The sequence below is a fragment of the Podarcis melisellensis genome (assembly GCF_964234715.1).
Source record: "Podarcis melisellensis genome assembly, chromosome: 8".
Lineage (NCBI taxonomy): Eukaryota > Metazoa > Chordata > Lepidosauria > Squamata > Lacertidae > Podarcis > Podarcis melisellensis.
This window is the reverse complement of record NC_138540.1, coordinates 49368871-49391592: the sequence shown is the minus strand read 5'-3', so window position 1 is coordinate 49391592 and position 22722 is coordinate 49368871. Positions and strand designations below refer to the sequence as shown.

Genomic DNA, 22722 nt, shown 5'->3' with positions numbered 1-22722 from the left:
AATCCTGGGAGCCCTACGTCCCAAAACGTTGCTGCTGCCTTCAGCCTGTGAGAGGTGCCAAGACCCATCTGCTGACTTCTGATTGCAGAAAAACAGAAAGAGAAATCAGAAAGGAAATATACTGGCATATTTCTATTATGGATTCAAACTGAAAACAAAATAAAATGAGCCATCAATTCCCAGATTTTCAGAAGTCAAATTTTGTGAAATATGTTTTTAAAAGACTGCAAGATACAACACAAAAAAATAAGGCATAAACTCTTAAATCCATAAAGGGTTGTTCCACATGTAACACTAAAACATGTTTAAGTGCTACATGAGCTTCAACAAACCTTCAACCAAGTTTCCTTTTGGTTTCAAAGAATCTTACCTTAGCATTAAGAAATTCTGCCTTACAGCAATAAATGGCTTATTGCTTAACAAGTCAACCTCAAACCATGTGTAACAAAACTGTACTTAGTTAGATATACATTTTTAATATATTGTATGTCTATTTTCAATGAATTTATGCTCTGTTAACTGAAAAGAGAAAATTCAAGTTAAAAATGGTGGCTATATTTGAAAAGACTGCTAAATGAAATATTGGCTAATGCCCTGCTGTTTCATAACTGACAACTTTCTCATAACTTTAAAAAAATGCCATTCAGAGAGTCTGCCCTTGTATGTTCAGCATAATTATTTGGGAACTGCAAAACATTGACATTTTATAAATGGGATTGTCTAGATGGCTATATTTAGCCCTCAAAGACATCCCTTGGGAAGATTGATTCGGGGATGTCCGAAAGCAGGCACTGCCAAGTGCTCCAGTAAGCAGTACTGGGTGAAAAAGAAAACAAAGCCTAGTTACCCAATATGGGAAGAAGAAATCAATGTTTTGACATCTCAAGAACAGAGCTGTAAGCATCCTTTATATACCCAATCACTCTATTGGCATAAGTGTTTTTCTTCCCAGTGTCCAGGTAAGCGATCCTTAAATTTAGCATGAAAGCAACAAGGGTCTCACCTTGCTAAAAACAGCATCAGTGTAAACTGAGATAAATAATAATAATACAGTGGTACCTCGTGTTAAGAACTTAATTCATTCCGGAGGTCCGTTCTTAACCTGAAACTGTTCTTAACCTGAGGTACCACTTTAGCTAATGGGGCCTCCTGCTACCGCTGCGCCACCGCCGCCCGATTTCTGTTCTCATCCTGAAGCAAAGTTCTTAACCCGAGATACTATTTCTGGGTTAGTGGAGTCTGTAACCTGAAGCACCTGTAACCCGAGGTACCACTGTAATAATATAAAAGGTGGGGAGGGAGTTGGAGGGTCACCTGTAAGGGTGATAGCAATAATCTAGAGACTTTGTGGATATGATTATCGTCCCTCTTTTTATTTCAATGCAACATACAAGAGCATAGTGTGATGCTTTATATCAGAGAAGACTTATTCACACATCTAACCCATTATTGTCTACTTCTACAAGTGGATGTGTCTCTAGGGTCTCAAGCAGTTTATGCCATCTACATGCAGTTTCTGCCTGCTACATGATCCATCTAAGTCAGAGGTTCTCAAATTTACCTGGCCTACCGCACCCTTTTCAGGATAAAAAATAAAAAAAACCTCCCCTGGAAACATGTATGGATGGTTTTTCAAAACAGGACGAGGAAGTGGACTAGGCTCCGGGATTAAAAATCCATGGGGCAGACCAAAGTGAAGCCTGCCAGCTCAGTCTGATCCACCCTGGGGGTTGGGCCAACATAGGCAGGCAAGCTGTAATTCACTTCCTGGACCTGGGTGAAGCTGACAAGCCTGGGAAAACCCCTCACCTCCAGCATGACAACCGGATGCAGGGGAGGTGTTGTCACCGTCCCGCAACGGCGCCCAACCTGGTGGTAAGTGTCATCACAGATGAAACATGTATGAACGGTTTTTCAAAATGTTCTTCTCTTACTTATGCTTTCACCGCCCCCTGATTTTTATTCAACGCCTCCCAATTGCACCCGAGGCTGCTCCCACCCCTCTGGATCATTCCAGTGCCCCCCAGGGAGCAGTATCGCTCACTCTGGGAAACACTGACCTAGAGCCATCATTACCATCTTTTACCATATTTTTCGCTGTATAAGACACATTTTCCCCTCCTAAAAAGTAAGGGGAAATGTGTGTACATCTTATGGGGCAAATGCAGGCTGGGCGGCTAAGCCAGAACAGTGAGAGGGAGCACTGTGCAGCATTCCCTCTTGCTGTTCTAGCTTCTGGCTTAGCTCCCCGTGCCCACGGGAGGCTTCGTGCTGCTATCCCTGGCTTTTGAAGGAGGTGGGGTAATCTCCCACCTCCCGCAAAAGCCTGCAAGCGCCGCACACACACTCCACACGACTCGTGAAAGGGAGCGCTGAGCAGAGCCTGGGATGCATACAGCTTCTGCTCAGCGCTCCCTTTAAATAATATTTTTTTTTCTTGCATCCCCCTCTAAAAACTGGGTGCGTCTTATGGAGCGAAAAATATGGTAATTTTGGTTGCCCAGTTAAAAGTCTGTTGAAGCCAGCCTTTTAATGATACAAGCCTTTTATTTTGCCTTTTATCTGCTGCTTCATTGTTTTTGCTGCGTTAATGGCATTTTAATTTGATGCTGCTGGTTTTCATTGCAGGCTTGCATTTAATAACTTACCTAGTAGCCGTTGGTGAATGCAAGTTTCATTGAGGTGAGCAGAGAGGGTGAAGGAGGAGTGATGCACTGGCAGCCCACTTAATTTTGCCCACAACCAGCATGAATGCTACTACCCCTTTAGGAGGCGGCATTTATGTATTTATTTAGCAGACTAGTAACTTTTGTGGCCTTATTTACAAGGCTGTTTTATTGTGTTTTCTGTTGTTTATATTTCCTTACAGAAGCCATTCCGAGGACTTTTAAAAGTTGAACTGTAGGGTAGAAATATCTGAACAAGTAAATTAAAAGCACTTCAGAAAGGTAAGGCAAATTTTAAGTGAGGGTGCATTCTGGAACACCTTCCACTAGTTTCTCCCCTATTTTCTGACCCCCCCCCCCTCTTCAAAATAGAGGACAACGCATATGGTGGTCCTGTCACCGCACTTCAGCATTTTATCTCTAACACCTAAGTCTTCAAAATCAGCTCATAAAAATGCAAAAGATAAAACAGTACAGTTGCACCGTTAAGGAGATAACAGAAATTTTTCGACACCCCTACGCCATGCCAGTCAGCAATCCCATTAATTTCAGAATATAGGTTCCTGCCGGAAATGGAAAATAAATAAATAAATATAAACAAATAACGGAATGTCGTATGGAAGAATTAGCAGGCTGCAATTCCACTTCTCTGCATTTTTGGAACACTTGAATCACATTACAGACTGAGCAATATTAATTAGGAACAGAGTTGAAGTAAAAACATTTTAAATAAATCGAGGGACTGGATGTAAAATCTGTCACTTTTTACATGGTCTATGATTCAAGGATTAATGGACCTTAAAAGAGCCATAAAACACCAAGGCCTCTGTTCTAGTTTAGTGAAATAAGAATGGTTTGATTTTGGCTTCAGTCTTCCAGCCTTAAATTCACTGCATATAACCTGCTACTGTAAACACTTTAAAGTAATTTGACATTGTGAGTCTAAGACATTGTTAATCCATTTCTCAGATGACCTTCATCTGTTTGCTGCATGCTGTTACTAGTATTCATAGGAAAACATAAGAAAACCAATATATATTTTTTGCTCCAGTGGCAGGGGGTGGTGGGGAGAAATTCTAAGCCATTTCTGGAAGGGAAGAATAAAATTTTGCTCTTAGAAGAAACACCTTCACTATGCTGTATACTAATAGTGAACTCAGTTTTCCTTGTGTGAGTTCTTACACAACTAGATTTGCACCATTTATTTATGCATTTAAGAGCATCTATAAATGTTTTTAAAATCCCCATCAGTGTACATTATAAAAGCAATATATATTAGAAATAAAACAAGAACAAAACACAAAGCCAATATAAAAGTGAGTTTAGAAGAAAAAGATTAGGCAATTCAATTAAATGAATTCAGGGGTCGATCTTATGGGTCAGGGAAAACCTGGGCAAAGAGATACGCCTTTATAAGATGTCTGAAGCATTCACATACAAAACGGTGATATCAGCAGGCTTGGCAGGGATATTGGGGAGCAAAACCAAGAGGAGAAACCAAAACAACTGAACATGCTATGTTGGTGGGGAGGGAGTTCCTACAATGGTGGGATAATTAACTTTTCAAAGATACTTTCAAAAAACTTGCAGTGAGTGTCATAGCTGACTGGGAATTTGAACCAGTGTTTCCACTGTCAAAGTTGCTACAATGCCACACAGTTCTTGACTTTGGAAAGCTTTCAAAGAAAGAGACAAAGAAACAAAGAGAAATGACCCACTGGTTAGATTACAGTCTAAAGATCAGTGGAATGGACAGTAAGCCTGGCACTGGAAGCCACTGTTTTCAAAGCTCTCTCTTTTCTTTCCCGTCCTTTCTTTTCTTCTTCTTTTTCGCCATAGTTGATGCATTGTGGGGATTTTCCAATTGGTACAATTCCAGCAACTTTTGGACAAAGCCTCCTGCGACCTTGGGGAAGCAGCTTGACCACTACCGGCTCTCTGCCAGCCTGGCTGCATAATTGGGTCACAAACTCAAGCTTATTTAAATCAAACGTAGCATATGAGAGGAGTTCCCCCTCCCTCTTCTCCTGGTACATTAAGTATATAGTTATCTCCTTGCCTATTTTCAGGTATATACGACTCCTGTCACACCGGCTGTAAACTTTAATGTAAGCTTCAATGTGCCAATCGAACTGAAAATTGATTCAAGAGTTCTTTTGGACTGAGCTTTCTTCCAAATGTTTCCCTGATCCTAATTATTTTCCAGCATTTGGGAGCATAAATTAATGCTGCATCACCTAGCAGAAGGGAGGGGGCGAAAGGGAACACTTGAGGAGGGAAAACACCACAAATTTTATAAGCAAAGTGGGCAGGATTTTAATTTTGCTGCCAGAATTTATTTTGCAAAGGATAGAAATATAGGGAAATTGATTTGCTTGCAACCATTAAAGCGCCTGTAATTCACAATGCAACACAATTTAGTTCCCGATCACACTCACACAAAAAGGACATTAAAGGTTTGTTACAAGAAGCAGCAGTAGCACAGGAGACAGGCTTAAAAGTAATTTAGTACTGCAAAGACTCTTCCCCTGCCCTTATCAAGGTAACTTTTGCTATAAACACCACTTTAAAATTATCACATAAAAAACTATCAAGCACTAAATGAGAAAAAAAAACAGAATTTGTAAAGGATAGTTAAATTTATGAAGCAATTCTGCGCTGCTCAAAGCGTGTTGCTTGGCATGTAAGCAAATGTGAGGCTGTGTGTTTGACATGCAAGTGAGCTTGCCTTCATGGTAGTAAAAGTCAGAAGGAGGGGAGGGGATGGGGGTGTCATCAATAAGGGATGTCTAATTAAAGACATATGTAGAACACATGTATGCTGAGACTTCCGCTTGTTTGCATGACTAAATCAAAAGTCTTTCTTTCGCTCTCCCTCTTTCATTCCTCCTCCTTTTGGCTCAGTGCCTCTATTTTTTCCCTCTTTTTTGCCACCTCCAAGAGCTGTTAATTTTGTTCACTGCTGAGCAAAAGTCAAAGTCAGAGTCTAAACAGCTTGTAATGAGTTTTCAATGGCCCATCTCGCTGAAATTGAGGGCAAAGGAGCAGCAGACTTAGACACTGTCAGCCCTCTGAATTTATTATTGAGGGTACATAGGGTTCTATGGAGAATAGGAAGAGGAGGGCTGGGGATCTGTTAGGCTTTTTTTATGCTAAGCACCTGCAACAAGATTGTTTTACTCCTTTAGGTACCTTGACACAACAGATAAACACACAGAAAATCAAATGTGGTGTACTTTAGTTAAGAGAGTACTTTGAAATTGGTGGCACAATGTAAGACAATGATTCAGTTATCAGAACTTTGGGCATAAAGCAGGTGCTGCCCTCCCCAGATGTGTGTCAAACAAATCCAACCCTTTCATAAAAAAAGGTGCAAGCTTGAAATTCCAGCTGAGGCAATCAAAACTTTAATAAATACATAGAATAAAATGCATGTTGTACAAGCAGGAGCTTTATTCCCTATGTACCAGGGATCATGCATATGCTGGAGAGAAGCTTCCCAGGTACACTCATTGACTCTTTTCATATCTGAAAAGAGTATATTTCAACTGAAAAACGTTAAACTCTGTTTCTGCTAAAAGATTTGGGCAGCCTTTAGCAATAAACCCATTCACCTGCATTCTATTGGACCGTCTTAAACTAAAATTTTCAACTAAGATTTGCCCTCCACTTTTCTTTTAGTGCAATCCAGAGTAAAAACTATTTAGAAAAAAACCCACTACCGGTATTTAGAATTACTCTCCCAGTTCTTAATATGTTTTAGATTCTGTCTACCAGCACCTTGGTGACTGTGAGATGAATGTTTTTGGGTTTAATTAGCCCTGTTTTCAAAGGTCTAACATGGGATTCACAATCAGTGGTCTTTAAAGAAAAAAGAAAAATGGTCAAAGCTTTACAGGGAAAGGGATGAAAGGCACCCTCAACAAAATACCTAATTGTTGTACAAGTATTGTTATTATTATTTTTATTATTATTATTAATTATTAGTATTGTGTAATTATGAAATAAACTGGGGAAGCAGTATTTTTGCAAGACCTCATAATGTGGTAATTTATGGCTGGGTAATGTAGAAAAGACACATTTACCTAACTGAGTATAGGCCTATAGGCTCTGTCCCAGCTTCTGCCAACCTAGCAGTTTGAAAGCACACCAGTGCAAGTAGATAAATAGGCACCGCTGCAGCGGGAAGGCAAATGGTGTTTCTGTGCCCTCTGGTTTCCGTCACGGTGTTCATTGCACCAGAAGCAGTTGAGTCCTGCTGGCCACATGACTTGGAAAGCTGTCTGTGGACAAACGCCGGCTCCCTCAGCCTGAAAGTGAGATGAGCACAAGAACCCCATAGTCGCCTTTGACTGGACTTACAGTTAAAAGAGAAGAGAGGAGAGAGAAACAACATTTGCTCTCCTGTAGGATTATAGTCATTATTACAAAATCCATAATGAAACAATACCAAGGAAACCTGGGCTCCTTTGGATGAATATGTGAGCTATAAATCTAATAAATAAATAATAACAAATAACAATTTTGTGTTCTATATGTAAAGACCAGGCACGTCAACTCTAGGGAGTCGAGGTATCTTTGCCCCCCTATATATTTGTTGGAAACAGGCTGGGTCCCCTCAATGTTGAGGGGGCCTGACACATGTCACACACAAGTGATGTCACACATGTAGCACATTACACATTGCAGCTTCAGCGGCCAGCTCCTCTTGGCCCGCTATTGTGAGCTATCTTGGGGATCATTCCAACATCAAAGAAATAAACTGCACCAGTTAATAGGAAGTTGTTTACATTGGCATATGGACTAATAGTTAAGCAGCCTAATATTACAATCTCTGGATACTTTCAAAATGTGTATCTACATAACCATGGAAATATGCAAACGGGTAGGAAATGTTTGTTTTCCCCTCCCAAATCACAACAAACACACTGTTTCAGGGACTTTTCATGTCACTTAAATTTTAGGGGGAGTAAAATGGCAGAAATTGGCAAGACTTCAACTTTCTGACAGTTAATGATGTACTGTACTTAAGTTTCCTTTCATTAGTTTATATCTCTTTGCATCTTGCTGAAGCCTTAATTACTTGGGATCCATTTGCCCGCTTACCCAGGACGCAGAGGTGACAAAGAAGCACCAGGGATTCAGTTCCTTCGGAGAAAAAGTTTATTGTGATCTGCGCAGAGACCACCAGCGGAATTATTTCCAAAGGCTGGGGGCCCCTAAAACACGTAAGCAAGCAGTTTTTATACCCTAGCAGCACCTCCCAACCACCCCACCACCAGTAACGTATCATATCATATTCCCCCCTTTGCCTTATGGCCTCATTGGGTGTTGCCAGAGCATTTTGGCAGTGCACTCCTTTCGCTTATCAGTCAAACCTGCATATCTTATTTGCTCCAGATGCATTTCTCCTCCTGCTCTCCGGGCGTTGCCTTCCAACTGTCAATGCACCCCCCCCTGCCCACTCCCTTCATTTCCCTCCTCTTCTTCTGAACAACCTAACCCATAGGTTCGTTCGCAGGGATAGGCCTATACTCTCGCATGAGGGCAATCACACGGGGTCCCATCATTCGGGACATCATTTTTTTGCATCATCTGTTGCAAAAGCAGGGAATACAGAAGCAGAGCAAAAGCAAAATTAGCAAAGGTCCCATAAGCATAGCAAAGAGCCCCCGGAGCCACCCTGTTGGGAGGAAATTGTCTAGTAGGACATATCCCATCCTTCCTTCCCAAGTTTGTACAGGAACATGGGCTACTTTTTCTGCCAATTGAAGCCACTTGTTATAGAGACTCTGAGCCCCCTGTCTTCTCATTTCATGTGTGGGGAAAATGCTATTACGATTTAAGGCCTGGAAGCATTTGGCCTTGGGAGTGGATTCTCCCACCATAAATAGGAGAAGGATCATCAAGGGGATGGAGGGGGATCGCTTCCTTCCAGAAAACCTATGGCGTTCGTGCCAACAGAAATATAACAGCATCCATATAATCAAGGCAGTACATGTCACCCCTATCCACCATGCCCGATGGTTCCAAGGTTCCTCCCACCATTCCTTAATCATGATAAGGGTCTGGGGAAGGTTTTGGCCTGCCTGGGCGTTCAGGGCGATCAGGATAAAAGGGGTCGTGGAAACCTCCAAGGATCAAATCCTATAGTATGCAAATAGAACCCTTCTAGTCCTGCGGGGTGACTATATCCTTGGTGGGTGGAGGGCAAACACAAGCCCCACGGGGAAGGAGCCCAAGGTTGGTAGATTACCACACACCCACAAGAGTAGGTGGCACTTGGTGTCAAAATACCCACGGGCTCTTCCTCACACCAAATAATACACACTAGAGTTCTTTCGGAATTTAAAACATTATCAGGTGGTGTTACTCAAACTGCAGGCACGCTGGGAGCGCTGCCGGCGGGCGCTCCTCCCATCCACTTCTTCAGCCGTGCCTAGAGGTCCGGAGTGATACCAGCAGAGCGGTCGTCCGCTGGGCGCCTGTGTACGTACATACTGCCACAAGCAAATAATGATACAATCCACATCGAGGTAATTCAGTAAAGTCCACAACAAGGTTCTCCATGGGTGCCGTCCCACTGTGCTGAACTCATGGTGGAGCCAAGTGTCCAGTTCTAGGGTTGTTCCTTTGGCACAACATGCATTTCCTGGAAGCTTGGGCAGCCAGTTGGTAAAGGTTGGCCACATAAAAACACTTTTCCAGCTGCTTGGTCATGTCATCAGGTCCCACATGGGTGGACTCATGGTACCGCTGAATTACTTGCCGGGACAATGATCCTGGGATCCATATCCTCAGCATCTGCAGTAGCCACCTCATGGGCAGAGTACCTTGGTTTCAAGGTGCTATCCAGAATTTCTTCTGGTACCAGGGCCCCAATGAAAGGTGTTGGGGATGAACCCCGGGCTGCTTCCTTTGCTACCCGGTCAGCCAGGCGGTTTCCCCTGGCCTCTTCACTAGGTCCAGTTTTGTGTCCATAACAGTGTATCACTGCCACTGCTTCAGGTTCCCAGACAGCGTCCAGAAGGTCTAAGAGCGCCTGAGGGTGCGCCACTTGACCCCCTCTGGAGGTGAGCAGACCTCTTTCCTTCCACAGTGCCCCGTGGGCATGCAGGGTGAGGAAAGCGTACTTTGAGTCAGTATAAATATTGATCTTTTCCCCTTTTGCTAGACACAGGGCCCTGGTAAGTGCCGTTATTTCAGCCAGTTGGGCTGAGGTTCCCAGTGGGAGTGAACTGGCCTCAACCACGTTGTTTTCAAGGGCTACCACTGCATATCCTGCCTTTCGCTGTCCAGCCTCAACAAAGCTGCTTCCATCCACAAACCATGAAGGCCAATGTGGGTTTGCCTCATCCTTAAGGTCAGGCCTGCTGGAATACACTTCATCCATGACCTCTACACAATCATGGGTCGGTCCCTCACCTTCTCCTACCGGTAATAAGGTAGCTGGGTTAAGGGCTGTGGTAACCTGAAACTTCAGGCGTGGATGTAATAACAACATCTGGCACTTCCTCATTTTTGCTTGTGATAGGAAATAGGTGCCTTTCATGTCAAGTAAGGCTGGGACTGCGTGTGGAGTCACACAAGTGGTGTCTTGTCCGAACGTGAATTTATCTGCCTTTGTGAGTAGGGTGGCCACTGCCACAACTGCTCTCATACAGGGGGGCAACCCTTGTTCTGTTGAGGTTAGCCTCTCTGACAAGTATGCAACGGGTTGCTGCCAATTTCCCAGTTTCTGGCATAAAACTCCCTTGGCTACCCCCTGGTCTTCATCTATGAACAGGGTAAAAGGCTTCTCGGGGTTTGGGATGCCAAGCGCTGGGGCTTGTTGTAATGCCACTTTGAGATCCCGAAAAGCCTGCTGCTGTTCTCTGCCCCATATAAAAGGATCCTTCTCTGTTCCCCTAGTTGACTCATGCAGGGGCCGAGCAATGCTGCTGTAGTTAGGTATCCATATCCTACAGAACCCTGCGGATCCCAGAAAACCACGGAGCTCCCTGCGGTTTTTTGGCTCTGGTATTTGGATAATAGCCTGTTTTCTTTCCTCCCTTAGAGTTCGCTGTTGGTGAGAGATGTCAAAACCAAGGTATTTTACAGTTGGTTGACATATCTGCGCCTTCTTCTTGGATACCCGGTATCCAGCCTCAGCCAGGTGGTTTAACAAGTCCTTGGTGGCTTTCATGATTCTGAATCACTTCCCTAACTCTCATCACCTACGGTCTGCAAATAATAACATCCTCAAGGTCCCAGGCCTCAGAGAGGTCAGGCTGGCCTCAACTAGAGCCAGGGCCTTCTCGGCTGCGGCTCCAATCTGGTGGAACGCTCTGTCACAAGAGACTAGGGCCCTGCGGGACCTGACATCTTTCCGCAGGGCCTGCAAGACAGAGTTGTTCCACCAGGCCTTTGGTCAGGGCACAGCCTGACTCCCTCCTCTGGCAACCTGCACAGAATCTTGCTTAATCAGTTGCCATTAATTTGATTTCAATTGATTTTTATAATGAAATATTTTTAGAATAGTTACAGATAGGTAGCCGTGTTGGTCTGCCATAGTCAAGACAAAAACAAAAAACAAAAAAAGGTGCTACTGGAAGGATTTTTTTTTTTTTTTTTTAGAATGTGCAATTATCTGATTGTTTGATTGTTTTGATTGTTGTTAGCCGCCCTGAGCCCGGCTTCGGCTGGGGAGGGCGGGATACAAATAAAATTTATTATTATTATTATTATCAAATTAGTAGGCTTCCGGGAGGCCCGCCTTATCCCAGTCAATACATTCAAACAATTTTATAATTTTCGCTGGGTTCTCCTCAAAAAAAAAAAAAAAGGGGGTTCTGATTGCGCCAATTACATACATCTGCACTTGAGAAAGGCACATGTTGGACCGTATATGTTCGTGGCGCTGGCGCCCCGTTCACCCCTGGGGGTCCCGGTGGGTCATAAACCCGGCGCAGGGGGGCTATCTTCTCTGCTCTCTCCTTTTGTTTCTTGGCTGCCTTATGCAGGGCAGCTCTATCCCAAGCCTGTTCCCAATGTCTCTGTTTCTTCTTCCATTGCTCCCTTTTACACTCTGCGGCACTCACTAAGTGCCCACTAACGTCTATTTCTTCCTTAAAGTCATTTACAAAATCTCTAACTCTTTTCCTTTGTTCTTCAGTCCACCTCTTTCCACCCTTTGTCAACTTTCCAATAGTCTGTCTAAACTCCTCATCCTCTCCCTTTTCCTCATCTGATTCATCATCTTTGGCCTCCCCTGGCACTGCCATTGGTGGGGCATATGGGGGAGGAGGTCTTAATACACCTTCTTCTTCCGGGTCCTGTAAGACCTGGGGTTTTGGCTTCGTTCTGACCGCACACAGGCGGGCGCCCTGGTCTATTCTACTGCGGCAGGATTCCAGCCACGAGGGATTTTTTCCCACATTAGTTTTCCAGGTGGAAATATAAGGAATCTGGTCCGGGTGAACATTAACTATATTTTGCCACAGGGGGTCTATTAACTGCAGGTCGAGAGTGCCCTCTGATGGCCAGCCAGTACTTCACATAAAGTTCTAAGTCTCTCTTTCAGCAACTTAAAACCCCAATAGTCATGTTTTGTAGCTGTTCTCCAGTTATCCAGTAAACACTGCAAAGGGGTACATTTACTGCCTCCAGATCCCATGTCTAACAAAATACTCTGCTCCTATACGGGACTTCTCTTCAAACACACCGGTTTTGCTACAGACTGTGGCTTGGCGAGCTCGCGCTGCCAAGAAACTCACAATCCTACACACGCTTGGCCATGGGGACGCTAAGCCCCGGCCTCACATATACATTCATCCTTTCACACCACACACAACACAGGCTCCCCTCTGTCCTCCCCTCCTACCCTCCTGGCGGCACTTTTACTGCCACGGCCAGGTGAGGTTGATCAAGCCTCTAGCCTCTTTCCCTTAGAGCTCACCTTTCTCCCGTTGTGGGTCACTTTCCTCGGCCGTCGTTTTTCTCCCTTGACCGGGTGTCTCCACTTTGGGACGGTGTGGCTAGCTCCCCCTACAAACTGGCAGGGTGCGCGCTTGGAGCTGCGAGCACCAGCCCAAGCTGTTCACCGCGGTCGAGCCTGGCCTCCGGTCCAATGGGTTTGGGCAAATCCCGGACGAGCCCCCAAATCTGAAGCCTTAATTACTTGGGATCCATTTGCCCGCTTACCCAGGACGCAGAGGTGACAAAGAAGCACCAGGGATTCAGTTCCTTTGGAGAAAAAGTTTATTGTGATCTGCGCAGAGACCACCAGCGGAATTATTTCCAAAGGCTGGGGGCCCCTAAAACACGTAAGCAAGCAGTTTTTATACCCTAGCAGCACCTCCCAACCACCCCACCACCAGTAACGTATCATATCATATTCCCCCCTTTGCCTTATGGCCTCATTGGGTGTTGCCAGAGCATTTTGGCAGTGCACTCCTTTCGCTTATCAGTCAAACCTGCATATCTTATTTGCTCCAGATGCATTTCTCCTCCTGCTCTCCGGGCGTTGCCTTCCAACTGTCAATGCACCCCCCCCTGCCCACTCCCTTCATTGCGGTCATTCAGTGTAAATTGAACAAAATACAGATTCTAAATATCTGTTGAAATGGCAGCATCAAAGGATAGAAATCATAAACTTTTGCCAATGAAACAGAACAGAGGAATGGGAGTGACTAAAGAAAGAAAAGAGGGAGGAAGCATGCTTTCTGTCTTTGCCTTAAGTGAATAAAGAATTGTATGTGGAACACAGGAAGCTCCCTTATACCAAGTCAGCTGTCCTGGAAGTGGCTATCCAGGGGTTCAAGCAGGGATTTTTCCAGCCCTGCCTGAACCTGAGACCTTCTGTAGGCGTATCTGTCATGAGACACAGATTCTTGAGAGCAGAAGCAGCAGAAAGGCTTACAAGGCCTACAAAATCATTCAAGCCTGCTAACTGTTAACAGCAAACTGCTAAGTCACTGTGACTCGTGACTCATCTTGAGTGATGACTCATTCTCCCTGTATAGTAAATCAGTAACTAAGACTGCGTAGCTGTCAACGTTTTCCTTTTTTTAAGGGAAATTCCCTTATTCCGAATAGGATTCCTCACAAGAAAAGGGAAACTCTTTACTCTACGTTGATGAATTTACGGCTGCGCGACAATATCAGACGCTCTGCTACTATGGGCCTTCTCCTATGTCCCCTTAATAATAATGTTGTGCTCTAAATGTTGTTGAGGCTGCTATTATTTCTAGGAATCAGTTTTGTTGCTCCTGTGCTCCAAATAAACAATACTGACTGAACTAAACAGGAACAATTTTTAAAGTGTTATAGCAATGTCTGCTGGTTCAGGTCAAGGGTCTCATCTAGTTCAGCAACAACAACCAAATACTTATGTGAAGTCTGCAGCATGGCATGTATTTTATCTTCCACCAGAAAACTTTAGATTTTAGATTTCCACTACATTTCTGCTTCTGCTAGACTTGCTTACCACCCACAGCAATTACCCATCAGCAAAAATCAAATTAAGATTACAATTGCAAACAGAAACAGCATATAAGAAAGTCCTCCACAATTTAAAAATAAAATAATAAATCTGACTTATGCTTCCCAAGGTGTGTATGTGTGTACACATGCACACACAACCACAGAAATTTAAATGAAAAGAGGCTTACAAAATTATATATGCCAGTTGTTAAAGAGATGGTTAAAAACACATCCTAGAAGTGATTAAACTCTAATTTTGTACAAATAAATTCCACATATGGTTTAATGGCACTATAGATTCCACACAAACATATCCTGTAACAACCTGTAATGGAAGATGGATGTGTTTTACAAAACCCATTTCCTGAACAAGGATACTTTCTACATATTTCACACCATCGGCTTAAAAACTGTTGTAGTGGAGTACTGTAAACAAACCCACCCATTCCACAAACAAACCCATTATTGGAGTTTGGATAAAAATAATGTATATCTTGTGTTACCATGTATCATGTATTCAATGAGGAGGAGAAGCAAAAACTAATAATTTATGAGTAAATAACTACAGTGGTACCTCGGGTTACAGACGCTTCAGGTTACGTGTTTTTGGGTTGCGCACCACACTGAACCTGGAAGAACCGGAACAGGTTACTTCCAGGTTTCGGTGCATGCACAGAAGTGCTATATCGGTGCATGCACAGATGCGCTTTGCGCATGCACAGAAGCACCGAATCGCGACCCGCACATGCACAGAGGCAGTGCTGTGGGTTGCGAACTATGGTTGAGTTGAGCTGTAACAAGCCTCAGGCTTGGACACACCCTTCCCCTCCCTCCTATGGATGAAAAAAAGAGACCATATCTTCGACTTTTGAGACAACAACATAGTTTCTTTTTAAGAATGAACTTGGGAAATGATGCCTTAAACTAACTCTTGTTAGCTAAAGCCAAGATCAAACCACATTTTGATCCTTGTTTGTTTTAAGCTTCAATAATTAGTTTAAACCATAGTTCCCCAAGTTCATATATAACAGGGAACTGAGGTTTAGTCAAGAGCAGAAGCTTCATATATATGAAGTTGCTTGTTCAGAAAAGTGAAGTGGGGATGGGGAGCACATGAAGTTGTGACTTCGATTTCTTTGCACTCTAACCCCAATTAGCCCTCGGAGCTGAGGTTAATAGTCAGGAATTATGGGAGTTGAAGTCCAACATATCCTCCAACCCTGGTTTAGATGATGCTCTGAACCAGGTTGTAGATTCAATCCCCTTTCAACCAAAACCATTGAGTGCCCTTTAAGAAATTATGATTTCTTAGCTTCATTCACTAGATGATAATTGTTTTTTGTCTCACTTTAATAGATTCGTGGAGGGAAGAAAACAAGGATTGCAAAATACATTGGATTTTAAAAGTATAAGAGAACTACAAAAGAGCAATGGATAACTCCTGGTTATCAATGTTCTATTGTTCATTTTATGATAGAAGATTGATTGATTTGACTGTGTGCAATGTTCTGTGCTTTTAAGTTTTTACTTTGTTGTCACTAAACATTTCTTTTAAGAGATAAAAAGATCCTCCATTCTGGTAAATGATTGTGCTGTTGCTTTCTAATAAAGACAATGAAAGAAAGAAAAATTGCTGAGCTCCAAGAAGAACTGTAGTTAATCCACACAATTTTTATACAGTTATTGTGACAAAATGGATTGAACAGGTACTGTGGATACAGGAATACATAAATGAAATGCATCCCACTGGAAAAGCTTTTTACTCACATTGTCATTTACAGCTCCTGAATTAATAGACCAAGAAAGGCACCAGAGGCACCAACAAAATGCAGTAAAACCATTGGCAGCCAGTGGTGTCTCAAAGTTTAATTCCCCGGGGGAGAAAAGGACACTGCCTAATCTGTATTCAGTCCTGACATTGTCCACATCTGATATGGAACATTAGCTACTAACTCTCTCAATAGACTAGTGTCCTTCAGTTTATATTACTTTATGTTAATAGTAGAAAAATTACACACAACATCATTTATCATTGTTATACTGCACTATACATCCCATAGCTTATTTTAATATATCTATTTACTCCTAGGAGATGGAGAATCTTTTTTTAAAAAATTGTGTTTCAAGACAAACCTGCAAAGAGTCATTGCAAGTGCCTTTAAACATACACACATATTCCTACATCCATGTTAAAAACAATCTGTAAGGAACTGTATGTTGAAATCTTAGTGACTTTCTTTGGTTAGAAAAGACTGTATTGTGCTATGTTACAAATCCTAGCAAAACATGGAGTGTAACTAGGGCTCTTGGCAGAGCCCACTGATGGAGTGGTAGCCCATGTTAGAGTAGACCCACTGAAATTAGAGGACATGAGTAACTTAATTTAAGCGGAATAATTAAATGTGGAGTGGGAATTGTTTTGTTACTGCAATTGTTAAGTAGTTGAGCAGTTAGAAATCCTTGGTGATTTACTGCAATTCACCTACAGATCTACTGGTTGATCTAGAACTACCTTCTGCCCACCACTCCCAGAAAGCTGCGTTACACAAGATCGTAGTTACCAGCTCCAGGGGGCTGAGGCTCTTTGGGACCCCTCAAAATATTTTTGAGGGGGCTTCCCCCTCCCATTGTTGAGGCTGTATGCAGAGCTGGACGCTGAGCAACATCATGCAACGACACACACACAATGTCAGGAGATCATGCAATATCAGGATGACGCAACATCACATTCAGAATATGGCGCCTCTGCAGCAGATGAAACTATCCATCTAGCCAAGTATTATCTACTAATACTGGCAGCAGTTTTCCAGGGTGTTAGGCAAAGGTCTTTCCCATCACTTGCTAACTTAAACTTGTAACTAGAGATGCTGTGGGTTGAACCTAGAACCTTCTGAAGTAAAAGCACTTGCTCTACCACTGAGCTGTTATCCCTTTCTATATGAAAAAATAAATTGACCCTGTCCCACACCACAGCTCCCACCATTCTGCAACAGAAATGACCAGTCCTAGTGCTAAGTGACATAGGCTCTAAAAGTAAAGAATAGGAGTTTACTTGAATGTAGGTTGTATTCCTTGAATTCCCTTGATTATATTCTCGTGGAATGAGGTCATGTAATTCTTTAACACTGCAAGATTTAAATGGCTTGTTTACAGCTATGTTCAGTCTGAATCTAAGAGGACCATTTTTTTGTCCATTAAAAACCACATATGCAAGAATCTTAGGAACACATCTATAAGATTTGGCATGGGCATTCCAAAGCACAGTCCATTCAGGCATGTTTAAGTTGGGGAAAGGCTTTGCCATAATTTTAGTTACTTTAACATCTCAGCAGCTGGAAAATGGCTTCATTTGGAAATGATTTTGCAGATCATTAGTCCACAATGATTAAATGAAGTGGCATACTAACATAAGAAAATAAGCCAATGTGCATTTTACTGTTTAAACATTTTTACTCACTATTCTCCTCAAAGGCAAAATTCCAAATTTCTCCCTTTTTACATACTGTTCAATAACTAATAAAAGTAAAATTAAAAGCAGTATAAATATCCACCTCCTAGTCCTAAGTTGCTATTGAGTATGAACAAGCTGGCCCAGGCTTTGAACACTACAACATGGAAAAAAGTGGGGAAGGGTAGGCTTCTGGAGAAAAACACAAGCAAACTTTAGTGTGTGTGTGTGTGTGTGTGTGTGTGTGTGTGTGTGTAATTGGTTTCATGGACTTACATGACCAAACCATTTGTCTAGCACAGTATTGTCTACTTTGATTGGCAATGGCTATCTGGGTCTCCTATCACCTACTATCTGACCCACTGAGTGGAGATGGTAGGAATTTAATTTGGATCTTTAGCATGCAAAGCAAGGACAATAATGATAAGTGATGCCCCTTTCCATTTATCTGTTGCCTTTCAACCAGGGGTGGACCTTGGTAATATTGCGCCCTGTGCAAAGCCAAAAATTGACATGCACAAGCCTTCCCTATGCTTGGCAAAGCAAGGCGCCCATGGGGTGAAGGCATAAGGCTATGGCAGAGTGCCCTCCCATCTCCTTCCCAAAGCCAGGCAAGTGCCAACTGCATTTTGAGGAAAGAAGGACTCTAGGACGGTGTCAGTGCCTCATGGGGAAGGTGCTTGGAACCCGGTGTGGTGGAATTGGTCATGCTGTCCTAAATCTGCCTCTGTTTCTATCAACAATTTCAAGGCAATGTTATCCCTTATTTTTCCTTCTCTGAGCAAAGCTGTGAGGTGAATTAGTCTGAGAGAATAAATCTCTTCAGGCATTCAGTTTGGAGCTGTGAATGAGCAAGTGGGAATGTATGGGGTGAGTCCTGCCACCATTGTGATGCTTTGTGTGCCAGGCACATTTACCAGCCAATGGATAGTCAGCGTTAGTCTGAAGAGGGCAGCCTTACTTGTCCATAAACTTTTCACTGGAGGGACAAGAGTGTGGGTCACACAGGGATTCTGTTCTCTTGTTGGAAATCTTATACACGAGCAAGGCAGCCCCCTCAGACAGCCAGTCACCTTAAACTGGAATTGTGGTAACATCGAGGAGACAGAGCTTGCCCAGCATGTTCTTCCTTGCCCTTTTGTATGCTCAACCTGAATGCCAGAGGATACCTATGGAGGCTGGCCCATGGACTCAAAGAGCTGACTGCGGATTTGAACCTGGGGAGCCAGTGCTTTGCCTGCCATTGTTGGGTGTATTATGAGTGGAGATGGATTCAAATAACTTTTGCTTTTAACAGTTTTAAATACACTCAAGTGGTTGTGAAAAATTCCCGTAAACCAAACAGAAATACCTCTTGGAATAATTCATGAGTAGTAAAATATTTACTAACTCAAACTCGGGATCACCTCCCTTCTCCTCCGGCAAACTATGTTTGATTGCAGAACAAATCCAAAGAGAAAGGTGGAAATCCAGCTCAGACATGAAACCTACATTTTCCCCTCCAGTCCAAATACTTCAGAGCGGCGGTGGACTTCTGTGTTGTGACAGCAAGTGGCAAAACTTATAAATGCCACAGAGACACCTTTGGTTTAAGAAACAGTAAAGAAAGAGCCCTCAGAGAAGTTTGGAACTGGATTTTTTTTTGGTAACAGCTACAGACATTTAAGGGACGAAGAAGTGCCCTCAGCAGCACAGTGATAGCACACAGCCTACGACAGGTTCCAGAGTAGCATCAGCTTTTTACTCTTTAGCCCAATGTACTCCTGTAAGATATTTGCGGTGAACTTTGGGGCTGCCCAGCTGTTGCTTAGGCAGATGAGGTTTATACATGTCTGGAGAGGAACTTTAGCCCACCTGTGCCATAAAGCCAAACATATTGCATTAAATATGTGTCTCCTCATCTGTCCCCTGAGAAATCTCTAAGTGGGACAAGAAGCTACAGTTAGAACTGGATATGGAACAACTGATAGGTTCAAAATTGGGAAAGGAGTAAGGCAAGGCTGTATATTGTCTCCCTGCTTATTTAACTTATATGCAGAATTCATCATGTGAAAGGCTGGGCTGGATGAATCCCAAGCCGGAATTAAGATTGCCGGAAGAAATATCAACAACCTCAGATATGCAGATGACACAACCTTGATGGCAGAAAGTGAGGAGGAATTAAAGAACCTTTTAATGAGGGTGAAAGAGAAGAACGCAAAATATGGTCTGAAGCTCAACATCAAAAAAACGAAGATCATGGCCACTGGGCCCATCACCTCCTGGCAAATAGAAGGGGAAGAAATGGAGGCAGTGAGAGATTTTACTTTCTTGGGCTCCATGATCACTGCAGATGGTGACAGCAGTCACGAAATTAAAAGACGCCTGCTTCTTGGGAGAAAGGCGATGGCAAACCTAGACAGCATCTTAAAAAGCAGAGACATCACCTTGCCAACAAAGGTCCGTATAGTTAAAGCCATGGTTTTTCCAGTAGTGATGTATGGAAGTGAGAGCTGGACCATAAAGAAGGCTGATCGCTGAAGAATTGATGCTTTTGAATTATGGTGCTGGAGGAGACTCCTGAGAGTCCCATGGACTGCAAGAAGATCAAACGCATCCATTCTTAAGGAAATTAGCCCTGAGTGCTCACTGGAAGGACAGATTGTGAAGCTGAGCCTCCAATACTTTGGCCACCTCATGAGAAGACAAGACTCCCTGGAAAAGACCCTGATGTTGGGAAAGATTGAGGGCACAAGGAGAAGGGGACGACAGAGGACGAGATGGTTGGACAGTGTTCTCGAAGCTACAAACATGAGTCTGACCAAACTGCGGGAGACAGTGGAAGAGTTCTTTAAATGAGGTCCCAGAATGTATTTTGCGTCATATTAGCAGGCCAGTATTCCCAGCCTGCATTTCCTGTCGCATGCTCTTGGCTGCTTCCTGGCAGGCTAGTAGACAAAAGCATTCCAGAGGGGGCTACAGATGTGCTGTGGAGTGCTTTAGGGAAAGTGGAGGCAGAATGTGCTTCACTCCATCATCATACCATTTAGAAACAGAAGGAAAAGCACACAGCTGCTCCACATCACAAGGAATCTGCTGTGCGCCGCAGCCTCTTACTCCTGGGCACGCTTCCGCCAGAGAATGGGAATTACCACTGCTGTCATTTTATTATTCTACTTAGCATTCCTACCAGCGCAGGGCATTTCATCATACTTTGCTTAACTCTGAAGAGCCAGTCATCCTCAGTTATTGTTTTCACTTTTATATACTATTAATGAATTAGCTTTTTTATGGCTGTTATTTCTCAATTAGTGCAATCCCTCAAGGTAGCTAAAAGGCTCTAATACTTGGTTTCTCTCCAGCTACAGTCTAAGATTTGAGGGGGGGCGGTGAGTTGCAGGGGGGAGACTCTTTCTTTCTTTCTCTCTCCCTCAATGATGAGAGGTCCTTGGCATTTGGGGAATGGGGTTATATATGTATTTTTAGGGGTGGGGGATTAGTGGCTTGCCACTGATGCTTTAGACTGCTCTGTGTTTTCAGTTTCCATCCATAACTGACAGCTGTGAAGTATTATGAGTCATGCATTGGTCCTAACAACAATAACAATTAAATATGTATTTAATCATTTAATTAAATTAATAAAAAATGCATCTATTTGCATGTGACCGAAATAATAGTTTTGAAGAAAATAGGTTGGAAGGAAAGCGGGGAGAACTCCTATTTTAGTTATAATTTGCCCTTAATGATAGTGAATTATAAATTTGCCTTGTATTACTTGCCCTTTGTTTGCTTTGTGGCATATCTTCTCCCTCATTTGTCTATTGGATGCTTTGAGTATTATTTGTGTGTTTTACAAAGGTAACAAAAAATGATGACAGAACAAAATGACAAAACCATTTACAAGTCAATAAGCAACTACTGTTCCATTTGTTAAATTGTTTATGTAAACTGTGGGGGACTCCAGTAATAGAAAATATTATAGTTTACATCAAATCTAGAATTGCCAGTGTTCAAGAGCATAAATTTCATAAAACGTTTACAGGGCAATGTGAAACTAAATTGCCATTTCAAGTGGCAAATTGGTGTGCCCATTGGCAAGTACACTTATCTTCTGAAGCCGGGGAGCAATATCACTTGGAGTCCAGACAAACAAAGACATTATATTATTATAAATACCTACACTGTTGTAGACCTTTGAATGAGGTTAGTGTCCGATTGTACATAGTTGTAAAATAGCAAACAGGCCTAAGCAAATAGAAGAGAAACAATGACTATAATTCAGTATTTTAAAACTGGAGTTCTTCAGGAAATTTTCATCTCTGCCAGATCACTGTGAATTAATGTGCAAGCCTCACTGTTGAGACATACTCAGAGATTTTCATCTCTGCCAGAGCACAATTTCTGTTCTCATCCTGAAGCAAAATTCTTAAACCAAGGTACTATTTCTGGGTTAGCGGAGTCTGTAACCTGAAGCGTATGTAACCCAAGGTCCCACTGTACTGTGGTATTTCTTTTTCAGCTATCCCAATTTACTACTGCACCTCACTTGAACATACAGCACAAAGTGTTTAAAAATACTGGAAAGAACATACTTGGCTACCTGTGCGTAGTGATTGCAACCCAAAACCCATCATGTAGAGCCTAGTTTCACAAAATAAAACGAACACAGAGAACTACAGGAGTGAGTTATAGAAGGCTGTTCTTCCTAATTCAACAGTGTCAGGTACATAATGCACCCTTTATGGCTAAAAGTTTATTTTAAATGCATATCAAGAAGATGGAGAGCTAGAAAGCAAATGCAAAATGGTATGTGGGGTTCAGTTATAAATTAATACCGGCAGGCTAAACTGCCTTCATGAAAAGAATATGAATCTTAAAACCCATTGCTGCTACAAAACAGATAAAAAGGTATGAAGGTATATAAGCATTTGCTGCGAAGCACATACTTCCTCAAAATATGACAATAACACTAGTAAAATACAAGTTGAAAACTAAAGAAAATGTTGTTGTAACATGCTACTCCATAATCAATATGAATCTGTCTCATACTAGGTCATACAGTTGCTCTGTTTAGTACTGTTTGTTCTGACTGGCAGCAGAATCTCCAGAGTCTGTAGCAGAGAGAAGTTTTTTTCCATCACCTGCTTTCTGATTCTTTTTAACTGG

General features: G+C 42.6%; 1 protein-coding gene and 1 long non-coding RNA gene across 2 annotated transcripts in view; one reads left to right on the top strand and one right to left on the bottom strand.

Annotated features, from left to right (window-relative positions):
- Positions 1-22722, bottom strand: part of WWOX (WW domain containing oxidoreductase) — a 551988-nt gene that overhangs the window by 253909 nt on the left and 275357 nt on the right. The gene's annotated exons all lie outside the window — the stretch shown is intronic.
- Positions 1759-15544, top strand: LOC309375079. The gene is made up of 3 exons (XR_014170804.1): positions 1759-1875; positions 2870-2948; positions 15486-15544. It is a non-coding gene; the product is annotated as an uncharacterized lncRNA (long non-coding RNA).